General features: G+C 42.7%; 1 protein-coding gene and 1 long non-coding RNA gene across 2 annotated transcripts in view; one reads left to right on the top strand and one right to left on the bottom strand.

Annotated features, from left to right (window-relative positions):
• Positions 1-14,947, bottom strand: part of CLNK (cytokine dependent hematopoietic cell linker) — a 101,247-nt gene that overhangs the window by 64,698 nt on the left and 21,602 nt on the right. The gene's annotated exons all lie outside the window — the stretch shown is intronic.
• On the top strand, positions 3,845-9,352 carry LOC142071943 (uncharacterized). The gene is made up of 2 exons (XR_012668203.1): positions 3,845-3,950; positions 9,144-9,352. It is a non-coding gene; the product is annotated as an uncharacterized LOC142071943 (long non-coding RNA).

Here is a 14,947-nt window from a genome sequence, read left to right as displayed (position 1 = left end):
CTACAGAAATACATCTGACATTTACACTAATGCCAGCTGAATTCAGCACGATGGATTCTATTATAATAGATTATGATTAATTCATGATGAAATGGATACATAAAAGTTTCTATTCCAAAATCAGAAATTTGCCAAGAATCGTGATACTAAGGGCCATATTTTGGTACACTTACTCAAATTCAGGGGTAACTTACTTCACACAGTTCCATTGACTTCAATGGCACTACATGAGGGGTAAGGTGCAATTTACCCTGAGTGAGAATATCAGAATCTGGTTCTAAGCAATAACAGGATCAATTCCCAGCCTAAAAAGAGTTAAAGAGATTCATTTTCATTTCTTGACCTTTCTCCTAGCTCCTCACTCTCCATAAATTTGTCCCACGTGTGAACAGTGACACACAGAACAACTGGTAGTATCCCATTCAATATTGTCACATCCAACTTCAGCACTTTAAATGAGTCCAATACTGGGCATTTGCTTTTTCATTAGATTGCTAATTTCCACGGATAATGCAACAATTATTCCTGTGAGTAATCTTTATTCACAAGAGATTGTACATTTCACAGTCTGGCCCAAAATGTTCACTGGCACGTTTGGGTTGGTTGAACATTATTAATTATTATTATTGTATTTATTATTTATAGTGCAGCAGCAACGAGGGGCCCCATTCATAGACCAGGGCCCCAATGTACTAGGCATAAATACATAAAAAAAGCAATTCCTGTCCCAAGGAGCTTACAATCTAAATAAAGGACAAGAGAAAACAGACAGATACACCTAACAGGTAGCATGAGCACAAGGTAACAATGACACAAAAGTAGGTCAGCAGGAAAGAAGTGGACCATGGAACACATTTAGGATGTGGAACCAGTTCATTATGTAGTTACACTCCCAAAAAATCAATGAGACTAATCATGGGATGAGAATTACTCATGTGAGTAATGCCTGCAGGATCAGGTTCCTTGATAGAAACACTGTCTCAAAAGAAACACTAGGCCATTATTTCTGCAGGGAAAATGTCTGTTTTAAACTTCACAGCTGAACAATAGTGCAAGATGTGACCAAAGGATCCTGTTTCATATCTCAGTGCCGCTTATCCTACTCCATAACTCAAAATTATGTTCAGTATAAGTGTTTACCACGGCAGTTGTTAACTAATTTCATTATTAAGACACTAGTAAAATAACTAGCTTAGGTCCTGAACTGTGGTTAAAAATGTTACACATGGTGCGTGTAGAAGTGTGATTAAAACTTTAGTGGCTTAGAAATCGCAAGGTCATTTTGTTATATTGTGGTTTAGCGAGCATTGTGTTGCTCATTTCCTTTTCTGATAAAATCTTTTTTCAAACACTGTAGCTTAGTACAAGCGTTCTGGTCAGCAGAAGCATCGGTCACAGGCATTATGACTCTGATGAAGCAAAACTGAAATCAGTGGAGTTAAAGTCAATGGGACATGCTTAAAGTTAATCATAGGTAAAATTCTCAAATGCACTGAAGTCTCTCTTTCAAAAATGAAGTAGGTATGATGGCTTCCATCTTGGCTAACCCACTAAAGACTGAATCAGGGACCTTCAGAGCTAAAAGCACTGGATGCTATAGCTTGAGCTAAAGAGCCAAGATTCTGTAGCTCGGGGCTCATATCTCATAACTCATATTTTCTCTAATACACACTCACTGATGGGCCACAAAGGCCCATAGGCCTACATCCTCAAATGTATTCAGGTGTCTACCTACATGGGAATTCGGGATCTTAATACTTTTGAGGATGTGGGCATGGAGGACCTAACTGCTAACTGACTATCACTTTTTTTGAAAATGAGACTTAGGTGCTTTTGAAACGTTTTATCCTACGTGCTTACATGTTTTGCTGAATTGGAGCCTATATTATTTTTAATCCAAAAAGCCCCTTTCCCCCAATACATCAGTAATAGGATGCTCAGTGGAAAAAATATACAGAAGACAACATTTTATTCAATGTTGTGAGTAGTAGATAACATTGAATAAAACTGATGCTCAGGTAAACAAATAAAATACAATTAGAATACTGAGGCCATCAAACTGCCAATGGTTCCACCTTGGCAGACTCCAGCATCCATACAGAGTCGTGTTTTGTTTTTCACTAAGGTGAATGTTGGTATCAAGACTGATAATTTGTTAATATTTATCTCCTTTTTAAAAATGTCTTTTTAAAAAAAAACGCAAATAAACATTTGGAACAGCTTCTCTTATTAACGCCTACTTAGCAGATTTATGTAACTGATCATTGGCAAAAAATTTAAAATGGTGATTGATATGTATGTTTTTATTTACATTGTTAGGACACTACAATGAAAGTGTCTTGGGGGTATGTCTACATGGCAAAATTTTATATATATATATATATACACACACACACACACACACAACTCAGCTGACCCCGACTCACACTACAGGACTAAAAATAGCAATGTAGACATTTGGGCTTTGGCTGTAGCCTGGATTCCAAGACTGTCCCCCCCACTGTTGTTTCAGAGACCAGACTGCAGATCAAGCCCAAATGTCTACACTGCTCTTTTTAACCCTATAGCACAAACTTGACTCAGTTGATGCAGGTTTGTGCATCTTTTTTTACAGTGTAGCTGTACTATGGATGTCCTTGATAACATTTTAAAAGGACACACACAAATAAACAGACTCACCAGTTATCTCAAGATCAAATCAAATAACCCAGGGGTGAACAAACTTTTTGGCCCAAGGGCCACATCTGGCTATGGAAATTGTATGGCAGGCCATGAATGCTCTCAAAATTGGGGGTTGGGGTGCGGAAGGGGGTGAGGGCTCCGGCTGGGGGTGTGGGCTCTGTGGTGGGTCCAGAAATGAGTTTGGTGTGCGGGAAGCGGCTCCGGGCTGGGGCAAGGATTTGGGGTGTGGGGCAGGGGAGGGCTCTGGCTGGGGGTGCGGGCTCTGGGGTAGGACTGGGGATCAGGGTTTGCAGTGCAGGAGGGTGCTGTGGGCTGGTACCAAGGGGTTCAGGGGGCAGGAGGAAGATCAAGGCTGGGGCAGGGGGTTGGGGCATAGGTGGGGGTCAGGGGTGCAGGCTCTGGGCAGCGCTTACCTCAAGCAGCTCCCGGAAGCAGCGGCATGTCCCCCTTCTGTCTCCTATACAGAGGCGCAGCCAGGCAGATCTGAACACTGCCCCATCCATAGATGCCACCCCTGCAGCTCCCGCTGGCTGTGGTTCCTGGCCAATGGGAGCTGTGGGGGCAGCACTTCGGGTGGGGGCATTGTGCGGAGCCCCTTCACTGCCCCTACGTGCAGGAGCCAGAGTGGGGACATGCCGCTGCTTCCAGGAGCCACGCAGAGCCACAGCACATGCAGAGTGGGGCAAGCCTCTGAGCCCACTCCCCAACTGGAGTGCTGGAGCGGGACAAGCCCTGGATCCTGCTCCCTGGAGGGAGCTCGAGGGCCAGATTAAAATGTCTGAAGGGCCAGATGCGGCCCCCAGGCCGCAGCTTGCCCACCCCGGAAATAATCCCACAGGAACATAAATATAACAAAATTTAACCACCATGTTGGTTAAATGAAAATGTCAGAAGTGCCAACTAGGGACATTTCCTTAGCATTTTTCCAGAGAGTACCCTGGTGCTGAATAGCAGTAACCAGCTGCAAAAATACAAGCACTATTTTTACACTCAGAACACAAAAGGTTAGAAAAAATTAAAGCTGCTTCTATCAGGGAAACAAATCCCCAAGTATATGTGGTATGAATCCTGCTCCTCTAGTCCTCTGACAACACAGGTATTCAAAACTGACAATTAAGATACACTCTACGTACTTATATCTATATTATAGCCTAATCTTCTGATCTGGAATTGCTGCAGTGAATCCAAGTCTGGCTATTTGGCACTGGATGAAAGAGATTGAAAAAAAATATCACTGTGGCTGAAGAAAAGCACAGAACTATGATAAGGTATGTTTCAAACAGCAAGTATTTTGTCATCCTGTAAAAGATGGAAATATTTTACTTAGCCTTTCTTCTTATTTCCAAATACTTACTGAAACTAGCCCTTTAAAAAAACCTGCTGCTGCTAAACACAGATTATATTATATTTCATTTTTAAAAAGCGATAGAGTGCTGCACTTTGAAACTTGGAAGGAATTTGGCATTTGGCAGTATAAAGAAGGGTCATTTTCCCTCCCAGAACTCTTCTGTCCGCACAGACCAAACTTGTTCTGCCACCAAGGAAGTGTTTCTGGCCAGGTGAGGTCAGACTCTGTACTATAATCTAGATGCATGCACAGCATTGCAAAGCTTCCTCGGGGAGAGCATTGTACCTCAAGAGGGGAGAATGTGCATTGCATGCTCTGTCATGCCTTTCAGTGATACAGACTGTGCTCTCTCCTGGACCACCACATTGGGTTTGCTTCCTCCTTGTGCAACACCGTTTGTACAGGGATTCATTACACACAGTGAAGGGCAGTGCCAAATTTCTCCATTAATTTTATGCTGTGTATTGCTTTATGCTTAGCAACCTATATCACACCCTCAATCCAAACCATCCTGTGACACCCAATAACTTTCACAGATGTACTCAAATACTTGGCATTGTTATTACCAGCAAAGTTTGAAGCAGTAACTTCCTAACTGAACTCTTTTTGTGAGGAGTAGCATGAACCTTAGGACCTGAAAGGTAACTAGATATGCTTGGAAAAAAAAATGCAGGTTAGGGGTTTGTCGAATGTGTAGTTATTACTCCTATAACTGTGTTTGTGCCAAGTGTTTTCTTATCTACAATAGCCGTTCTGTTACAGGCACAGCATAGAGAAAGGAGCTTAGGAGAACAGTGGGGAGAAATATAAATACTTATTAACTGTGATACGAACTGTCTCTGCAGTGGATCTCTGCTAAACTCACCCTCAGTCATGGATTCTGCAGAAGGATCAGCAGGGTACAAGTGGAAGTACAGCTATCACATATACATACTTTGTAGGTTTTCTGCCCAACTAGCTAGAAGCAAAATATTTCTTTGTGAGTAAGAGAAGGAGGATTGGGAAGGGAATGTGAATAGTAGATACAATCGCAATTTAAAGAAAGAGTTGTCCAAATTCAGCCCTGCCCCGCACCACCGAATTCAATGGGAAGTGCCCACTTTCTATGCTGAATTTAGCCCAATGTTGTTGTTGGCCTGATTATAATATAGTTAACGCATGTTCTCACCACTAGATTGCTCCCACCTGCCTGAACACAGCATTGCAGGGGACTGTGCCTCTTGCTCAGCCTCTGGCCAGAGGACTTCCTCGGCCGCAGTGGCCACTTCTAGCCGGTCTCTTCCCCAAACTCCCTCATTAATCTTCTGTGTCTCAGTCCTCTGGCCAAGTCACACAACAGTTCAGTCCCCTTACGGGCTTTAGCTTTACCAAAGGTCCTTCACCTCTCCTGGGCTTGACTCAAAACAAAAGACTTTTTCACCCCTCCAGGGCTTGACTTCAATTCTTCCCCCTTGTTAGGGTATTGACCCCCCAGACTTTTCCATGCTGGGAGTCTAAGTGCTACTTAAAATAGTCTTCCACCCCTCATGGGCTTCTAATTCACTGGTCCTCACAGACTCTAACTCGAGGCTCCTCTCCACTCTAGGGTCCCCCCACAGGAGTTAACCCTGATCCTGTAACTCTGCTTTCTGGTCACAGTGACTCACAAACTACTGGACCTTCCTGTAGACCCTTCCCAGAGAGAGAGAGAGAGAGAACTCTCCCTAGCTCTTCAGGGGTAGGAGCATATGACGGAAGAGTAGCTAATATTATACCTATATTTAAAAAAGGAAAAAAAGTGATCCAGGCAATTACAGACCTGTTAGTCTGACCTCAGTAGTATGCAAGGTTTTAGAACAAATTGTGAAGGAAAGAATAACTAAATTCATAGAGGTAAAGGGGATACAATGCAACATGAATATATCAAAGATACATAGTGCCGGACTAACCTGATTCCTTCTTTGAGAAAATACCTGATTTTTTAGATAAAGGAATGCAACAGATCTAACATAGTTGGACTTTAGTAAAGCATTTGACATAATGCCACATGGGAATTTATTAGTTAAATTAGAGAAGATGGGGATCAGTACAAGCCTTGTAAGGCAGTAAGGTCAAGGAGAGAAGGTAATAGGTTGTGCTGAAGGGAAACTATTGGACTGGAGGGAGATTTACTAGTGGAGTTCCTCAAAGATCAGTCTTGGGCCAATCTTATTCAATAGACCTGGGCACAAAAAGTTGGGAAGCATTGACAATACAGAGGAGAATCAGAACATTAAACAGGAAGATCTGGATGACCTTGAAGACTGGAGTCACAAAATGGGATGAAATTCCATAGTACACTTAAGATCTAATACTAAGAATTTCTGCTATAAGCTGGGGGCTCAACAGTTGGAAGTGACATAGCAGGAGAGAGACCTAGGATAACTATAAACCATCAATGTGATGTGGCTGTGAAAAAGGTAAATGTGATCCTAGATGTATCAGGCAAGGTATTTCCAGCAGAGATAGAGAAATATTAATAAGATTTTACAAGGCACTGGTAAGATCTCACTTGGAATACTGGGTACCATTCTGGTCACCCAAGTTTGAGAGATGAATGTAAACTGGAACAGGTGCAGAGAAGATGGATGATCAGGTGAATGGAGGACTTATGAGAGGAGACTGGAAGAGTTTGGTTTGTTTAGTCTAACAAAAAGAAGACTGAGATGGGATTTGATTGCTTACTAGAAATACACTAGGGGGGTAAATACCAGAGAGGGTGAAGAGCTATTTAAGCTAAAGGAGAATGTTGGCACAAGAACAAATAGGTATAAACTGGCTATGAACAAATTCAAGCTGGAAATTGGAAGAAGGTTTCTAACCATCAAAGGAGTGAGGTTCTGTAACAGCCTCCCAATAGGAGTTGTGAGGGCAAACAACTTAATTACTTTGAAGAGAGAGCTGGACAAATTTTTGAGAGCAGTTGTATAACAGGTTGTTTGTGATGGAAGAGAGCAGGGCTCAACATCCCTGGGACTCACTTCTGGTTTGTCATATGTTCCTAAACCTTATGCTTCAGGGTTTCAGCCAGCTACTAGCATGGGTCAGGAAGGGATTTCCCTCACCATGTATTCTGGGAGGTTTTTTTTTTTTATCTCCTTCCACTGAAGCATAGGGTTGGCCACAGGTGGAGATGGGACATTGTGGGGTAGGTCAGGGCTTTGAGGTGGTACTGAACATTCTCTCAGGTTGGCTGGTTCTTGCTCACGTGCTCATGGTCTAACTGATCACCATATGTGGCACCAGGAAGGGATTTCCCCCCTCATCAGATTGTCAGTGACCTGTTTTTTTTCCCACCTTCCTCCAGTGTGTGTGGACGCAGCTCATTTGCCTGAATTATACAGGGAACGGGGAAGAGACTCTGGCCCTGGTGCACCTTAGTCCCTCCTATTCTCTGCCTGTGTCACATGATAGTCTAGTTTCCTATGGGATGTAACACTTTGATTTTATTTCAGTTCTGTTGGGTTAGCATGCAGATGTTGGGTGCTGTTGGTGGTCTATACTTTATAGCAGGTTAGCATGAATGATCTATGACTCTCTGTCCCACTCCACTGAGTTCCCAGTTCTATTTAAATAGTATTCACCCTCCTTCACCACCATAGCTGGGGTCAGTTTCTAATTAAGCCCCATTACAGCCAAGTGAGGTCACCATTTAGCTCTTCTGTTGTCATAGAATCTCAGGGTTGGAGGGGACCTCAGGAGGTCATCTAGTCCAACCCCCTGCTCAAAGCAGGACCAATCCCCAATATCCCTAAATGGCCCCTTCAAGGATTGAACTCACAACCCTAGGTTTAGCAGGCCAAAGCTCAAACCACTGAGCTATCCCTCCCCCCGAAGCTGCTATCCCTCAGCCTCACTGAGGGACTAAGTCATAGGCAAGGCTGAGCCCAGGTCACCTCAAAGGGCTAGCCAGCTCATAGCAAATATTAATAGCCCTTCTCTAAGAATCATTGAGAGCTTGAGTCAGTGCTATTGTTCCCACTTCCTAGCCTCTGTCGAGCTTCTCAGACTCCTCCAGAACTGACTGGTAGAGAGCTTGATCTGGAATGAAGAATTCAGGTGAGACTAGGAGCTGGATAGAATTTTGTTCTTTATGACATTGCAGCAGCTTTCATATCACATTCACTATTAGCCCCTGGGAAAACTTGGAAAAACATTCCTTCTAAAAGCAATTCTGCCTCATCATATATTTTCTCCTTGTGTTGTAATGTTCAAAATCATATTTTAATTTATTTTCTATTTTGCTTTTATCTCACAAATGTTATGGCTTCCAAACTTGTGTTGAGTAGCTCCTGAACAAGCTGCTTTTAGTGACTTTTTGTCAGCATTTTAAGCTGACTTGCTTAGCATTGTGCCTACTCTAGTTTGCCATCTTGGACCCAAACCCCCAAGTCCTTATTCATATGAAGGAGCTGGAGGGCTACTCACATGTGGAAGAGTTTGTGGGTTTCTTAGCCCTGGAATTCCAGAGTCAGATTTTACTAGGCCCTGATGGAGTTGCTCAGTTTGTGGGAAGGATGGCAAAGCCTCAGCCTCTGTCAATTTGTATGTCCTGCAAAAAGGCTAGGTAGTACTCCAGTCTCTGTTCTCAAAGGAGCACAAGGGCTACTTTTTCGCTATTCCCCCAGACATGTGTAGTGTCTAGTGACTAGTTCACGGGGGAGGGATAGCTCAGGGGTTTGAGCATTGGCCTGCTAAACACAGGGTTGTAAGTTCAATCCTCGAGGGGGCCATTTGGGGATCTGGGGCAAAAATTGGGGATTGGTTCGGCTTTGAGCAGGGGCTTGGACTAGATGACCTCTTGTGGTCCCTTCCAACCCTGAATATTCTATGATTCTGTGAAGGTGGGCAAGAGGCAAGGCAGGTGATATGCTTCACTCTGTAAATGGTTCTGCCCAAAACAAAACGGATCAAATGAAAATCTAGAGGGGGAAAAACAGACCCTAGAGCACTCAACTTCTATTCACTCTATATACAGTGTCATAGGGCTTCTTATGCCTTTATGCTTAATATCTGCAACTCAGAAAAATAATACTGTACTGTGGGGAAAGGTATACAGTGACTTAATTTTTTCATCCTGTATCTGTGTTCATAGGTGCAAATGCCTGAGCCAAGTATGATGACTTCACTTCATTATATCACAATACTTGTGAAGAAGTCTTTTCACACCGAATTGGAGATAAGAATAGTAGTCATTTTTTAAAAAACCTTGAAAAACATTCTTTCTAAAAAATAATTATGTCTCTGTCATGTATTTTCCCCTTGTGTTACAATGTTCAAAAATATATTTCAATTTCTTTTCTATTTTGAGTACTTCCATTTTTATATAATGACTGGAGTCTCTGAAAAATTTCCCCAAAAACCAACACTCACCATTACCCTGAGATGAAAAGACTATTTATTGATTCAGGTGGATGTATTTTGGTAAAACTAGAATACATAAGCACAAATTCTTACACAGAGAATGTCATACACAGATAGGTGAGTAATAAAACAGCAGTTACTACAGATGCAGGGCTGGAATGTAACAACCTGCTAATGACTTGCAAGTTTCACATGTGGCTTTGGCATTGCAATATAATATCCATAAATCTCATCTTGAAATGTAAGAATATAAGAAAATTCCCATTTTTGAGAGCGGGAGAGACTTCACTATAAGTTGAAATATCTATGCATTTTATTTATACATACATTCATGTGTAAAGATCTTGTCACTTAGCCTAGAATCTTGAAACATAGGTACCTTTAGTTTGGTGCTTGAATCAACTTTAGGGGCCTAGAGGCTTCCAAGTTTGAAAATGCTGGCATTTGCCTAGGTATGAATATGACCACCATCATAGTAGTAGCTGAGTGCCCCCCCCCCAAGTGTTAAAATAGTACTAACAATACCAAGCTCTTTCACTCTCCATCCCATTGCTTGTAGAAGCAAATTTGAAAAGTTAGCAGACTTCATATATGTCTGTTGTGTGGCTACTTTAATTTAGCTAACTCGAGTACCAGATCAGTGAAGCTTTGGCAGTACAAGCTAGTCTCCGAGAAATTACCCAGGGTCCTGGGAGGGCTGGTATGTCCTGCCCTCAAGCCCGTGTTGTCATGGCTTCACTGCTCCAGGTATATTAAAGCTAGCTTCGGGATGCCTACATGAGCTGCAATCAGACCCCATGATTGCAGTGTAGTTAGACTTTATGTGAAGAGCTTATTGAGGGAAAGTTAAATCAGAGTTTTGCATTTTGGCATGCAAGTGGTGAAGTTGCTCCCATCTCTTGAGGGAATGAATTCCACAGGCTAGATCTACCCTTGATGACCCGCTCGATCCCAGAACCACAGGCAAAAAATGAACAGTTCTGAGGGTAATTGAACACTCTGCAAACGTTCACAGTGAATCAGCACAACTTATTTAGCTCAGGTGCATCAGTGATTGGTATGTGTGGGATGTTCGTGGTGCTAGATGGTTTTCCAAATCATACTTTTTTGTCTGCAATGTTGTGATCTAGTATTAGTACACTGGGCTAGCTGTAGCTCACGAAAGCTTATGCTCAAATAAATTGGTTAGTCTCTAAGGTGCCTCAAGTACTCCTTTTCTTTTTGCGAAAACTGATAGGGAGGCTGGCTGGCTCCACACCAGCAAATTACTTTCTTGTGGCCTGTGTTGCTTCATTGATCTCTGTGTATTTCTTTGTTTTTGCATTTACATCTAGCATATGGCAACATCCAGACTGCTAGCCAAACAATTCTTAGGTGGGCATAGGAAGCATATACTGCAGTGTTTAGTAAGCACATAGGGGACAGACTGGTTGGAGAGATGGCCTAGTACTTTAACTGCACAAGCCTGCAGCTCAGTCTGCATCCCTTCAGCCTCCTGGAAACATCTCGTTCACATCTGATATGCTCAGAATCTTAACAAGATTTAGCAGAGTCACTCTAATACTATAATTGCATCATCTCTCTGCCATGGTCATTCCTAATCTAGGGGATGATCTGAAGCCCACTGAGGTCCGTGGAAAGACTCCCATTGGCTTCAGTGGGCTTTGGATCAGGCTCCTAGTGAAGTAATACTGCAGTATTCTACAATAATGGTTTCAAACATTGTCGCTTACAATAATGGTTCTGGTGTTAAGAACTATTACTTATACAATAATGTATAAGTACAATACGTACAATAATGTAGTATATTTGTATAAGGATATGATATCTGCAGTTATGCGCTATAAGCCACAGTAAGGACAAAAACAAAGCATTAAGAACAAAGACAAAACGCTCCAAATAGCAACATATTTTTTTTATCCAAGTGTAGCAGAAGGCACAGCACTACATACACTTGACTAAACCCGACCTCTCAGACAGGAATAAGCGATGGGGAAAATCAATATCTAAGTAGGTTTGAAATATGCCAAAAGGGAAACACATAACCTGGGCAGACAGTCCAATGAATAGAAGTAGAATCAAATGCAGAAAAATAAACACAATGGTCAGATCTTCAGCCCGTGCAAATAAATTTAATTCTGTCAGATTTACAAGTGGAACTTCATTGATTTTACACCAGCTGAGGATCTCACCCAATAAGGTGCAGAGATCTAAAAGAAGTCCTTTTGACCTCCTTATCTTCTTCAATAGAACAGGGGGAGAGAGAGAGAGAATGGGGATATAATGGGCAGACATATTTTTCCTTCTTGATCATATGTCTATTCAGAGAAGCTATCCAATGAGCGCCGTATCCTCTACATCCTGATTTATGCTTCTCTTGCAACTTGTGCATTATCTTTTTTTCAAATGAGATGTTTTCTGTTAACAAAACCACTCAGGCTCATGCTGCTGGCTTCACATTTGTATTCGTGTGCATCAGTAAAACAATTTTTGCTGTCAGGATGCCAATGATAACCCAAGAGATTTTTTCCTTCTGACAGCGATGGAAGCCTAGAAATATCATATTAGAGGCACAGGGCTGCAGAGAGTCGCATACATTTTTCTGATGATGATGTCACTGAATGTAGATTTAGACAGTCATATTTTTGATTCAGCACTTCAGCATGGAGCCTGCACTTCCTTGCTGATTTCTGGCTTGTAATAAAGTGCAAGGACGGGATTATTTTTGGAAGGCAGATCCTGCTCCTAGTGTGTGGTAGCACAGCACAGGAGAAAGGCAGGCAAAGTTTGGCAATTGAAACATGCTGGGATGAGGGAGGGGAGAAGAGGAGGTTGTATAACTTTAAAAAAATATTTAGATTAAATCCAAATAAGGCACCAAGAGAAAATGGCAGATCCTCAGCTGGTGTGAACTAAAAAAGATTCACTGACTTTTTAATGGAGCTGTACCAATTTACACCAGCTGACAGTCTGGCCCATTTTTGCATTTACATCTAGCATATGGCAACATCCAGACTGCTAGCCAAACAATTCTTAGGTGGGCATAGGAAGCATATACTGCAGTGTTTAGTAAGCACATAGGGGACAAACTGACTTAGAATAATAATTTTCTTAAAAATATGCACTATAGCTATCTTAGGTACTTCTATGCCCCCCCCCTTACTGTAGTATTTGAGCACCTCACAATTGTTCATGTATTTGTCCTCACAACACCACTAGGAGGTACTATTATCCCCATTTTACAAATGGGGACCTGAGGCACAAAGACTCAGGGCATGTCTACACTTTGTTTTAAAAGCAACGAGTTTCAGAGTCCAGGTCTACTGACTCTGGCTCATGCAGCCTGTGTTACAGTGCTCAGAACAGCAGTATAGACATTCGGGGTCAGGCTGGAGCTCTACTCTGAAGCCCAGGGACAACAGAGGGCTTGAGAGCCCAAGCCAAAACGTCTACGCAGCTGTTTTCAGAACCCCACGAGCCAGGGCAGTGTGGACGTACCCGTAATGACTTACTGGAGGTCACATGGGAAATCTGCACAGAGCAGGGAATTAAATCTGGGTCTCCTGAGTCCCAGGCTAGTGCCCTAATCATTGGATCAACCTTTCCCCTAAATGAGAGAATCTGAGTGAGAACAAAGATGCATGGGAGTGAAAGAAGCAACATTTGCTTTTATTAGGAGTTTTTGGATGATCCCTTCTTTGCAGTCAATTCAAGATTACTTGTGGGTTGAAAAAGGATGCTTTAAAAGGCGCTTTACTGTCTCTATGGGATACAGAAGGTCTCTACTTATACGCAGCAAAACTCCAGCAGAGGCAGCACTGCTCGTGCAGACTTGACTCCATGCCCCTGCCAGTGTGCCTCAAAAGGATTCCACCGGAGCTACCTCTACAGGTGAAATGGGCAATGCTGGCTCCAAACCCTCTTTGCTGAGGTTGGAAACAGTGGTACCAAGTATGTGAACTTCTGCACAATCTGAGACCAGCATCTCTTTTCCTGTTAGCCAGGGTGGCCAGCTCTCCAGCTAGGTCCATAAAATACTGGGCATAACAAAGGCTGGGTTTTAAAGATTCTTTTAGTATTTTCTGCGTCGAACACAACACTTGGAAAACCCAACAGTTCCACAAACAACATGATTCATACTAAGAAGCTCGCTCCGTGATTTTTGGTGGGTCTCCTCTCCATATCTGTCCAAGCTCAGCAGGAGCCTGGCTCCCCAAAACATCTCTCCTCCTGAGGGGGCTTGAGCCAAAGCCTATTGAAGACAATGAAATGGCTCCTACTGATTTGATCCAAAGCCTGTTTGGGTCTACAAAGCCTTCATTTATAACCTTCATTAACTCCTTAGTGTGACTTATTTATATTTTATCACATTTTGCACTTATAGATTGCTAGTTTCATTGCATGGACAATAAGGTAATGCTAAGATGGTTAGATAAAGCATCACAAAAATCAGGAAATGCAGATTTAAAATTAAAAGGTCAAGAGCTGATGCCTGCTGCGGCTCTCTTATCCAGGAATAGAGATCCAGCCCTGCTCTCACTGAAGTCAATGGTGGTTGCTGAGTGCTCAGCACCCTTGAAAATCAGGCCATTTATTTACGTGTTTAAATATGGAGGGCCCAGAGTCCAAAGGGAATTAGGGGCCTAAAATCCCAGCTTCAGGTGCCACTGAGATCAATAAAATCCTTGCTCAGCTACTGGCTACACCTGTAGCTGCCTCAACTCACTCAGTGCCCACATTTTTGCTGTAAAAGTCCCCTAGGTGCTGAAATTTCTGCCTCTGGGCAAGTGCACTACTGCCTCAGGGCAGGTGTCTTGGTGCAGTCCTCAAACCAGGTAGAGATAGATGTTCTCTCACCTATCTTCTCTAGGGGTCCTGATCCAGTAGTTGTGCTCTGAGCATATCTGACAGCACACTAAACTGGAGTGGGGGGGGGGGGGAGGGAGTCAGGAGAAGGTGATCTCCTTTAGCCCAGAGCACTCATCTAGGATGTAGGAGATGCTGGTTCAATGCCCAACTCTGCGTGTTGAGGAGAAGGGATCTGAACAGCTGTGCTCAAGTGAGTGCCCTAACCACTGAGCTTTAGATTCTTTCTGGTGAGCTCTTTTTCCCAATGCATGTTTAATTATTTATAAAAATGGCATGCCTTCAACAAGAGAGATTGAATATTCTGATGTGCGTTTCCCTCAACCTCTCCTGTTCAAGCTATTCCATTTTGTATAAATACTTTAAATATGCATTGGACCAAAGAGAGTGAATAACTAGATAACACACTGATCACTAGACTAAGAGGTAGGAAACCCCAGTTCAAATCCCTTCTCCTTAGCAGGAAAATTGAACCAGGGTCTCCCACATCCTGGATGAATTCCTTAACAACTGGGCTAAAGGTTATAAGGGAGGTGTCTTCCTTGGCATCTACTAGTTTAGGCAGCTCCTAAGCGATCAGGGTGGCTTTTTTGGATCCCCTTTTTAGCCACCTATCTCTCCTCGAGCATTGTTTAGGGAGCCTAGGTGCCTAACTAGGGTTTGTGAATT

The sequence above is a fragment of the Caretta caretta genome, chromosome 4, assembly GCF_965140235.1.
Source record: "Caretta caretta isolate rCarCar2 chromosome 4, rCarCar1.hap1, whole genome shotgun sequence".
Taxonomy (NCBI): domain Eukaryota; kingdom Metazoa; phylum Chordata; order Testudines; family Cheloniidae; genus Caretta; species Caretta caretta.
The sequence above is the reverse complement of the archived record's forward strand: the minus strand, read 5'-3'. Positions and strand labels throughout refer to the sequence as shown.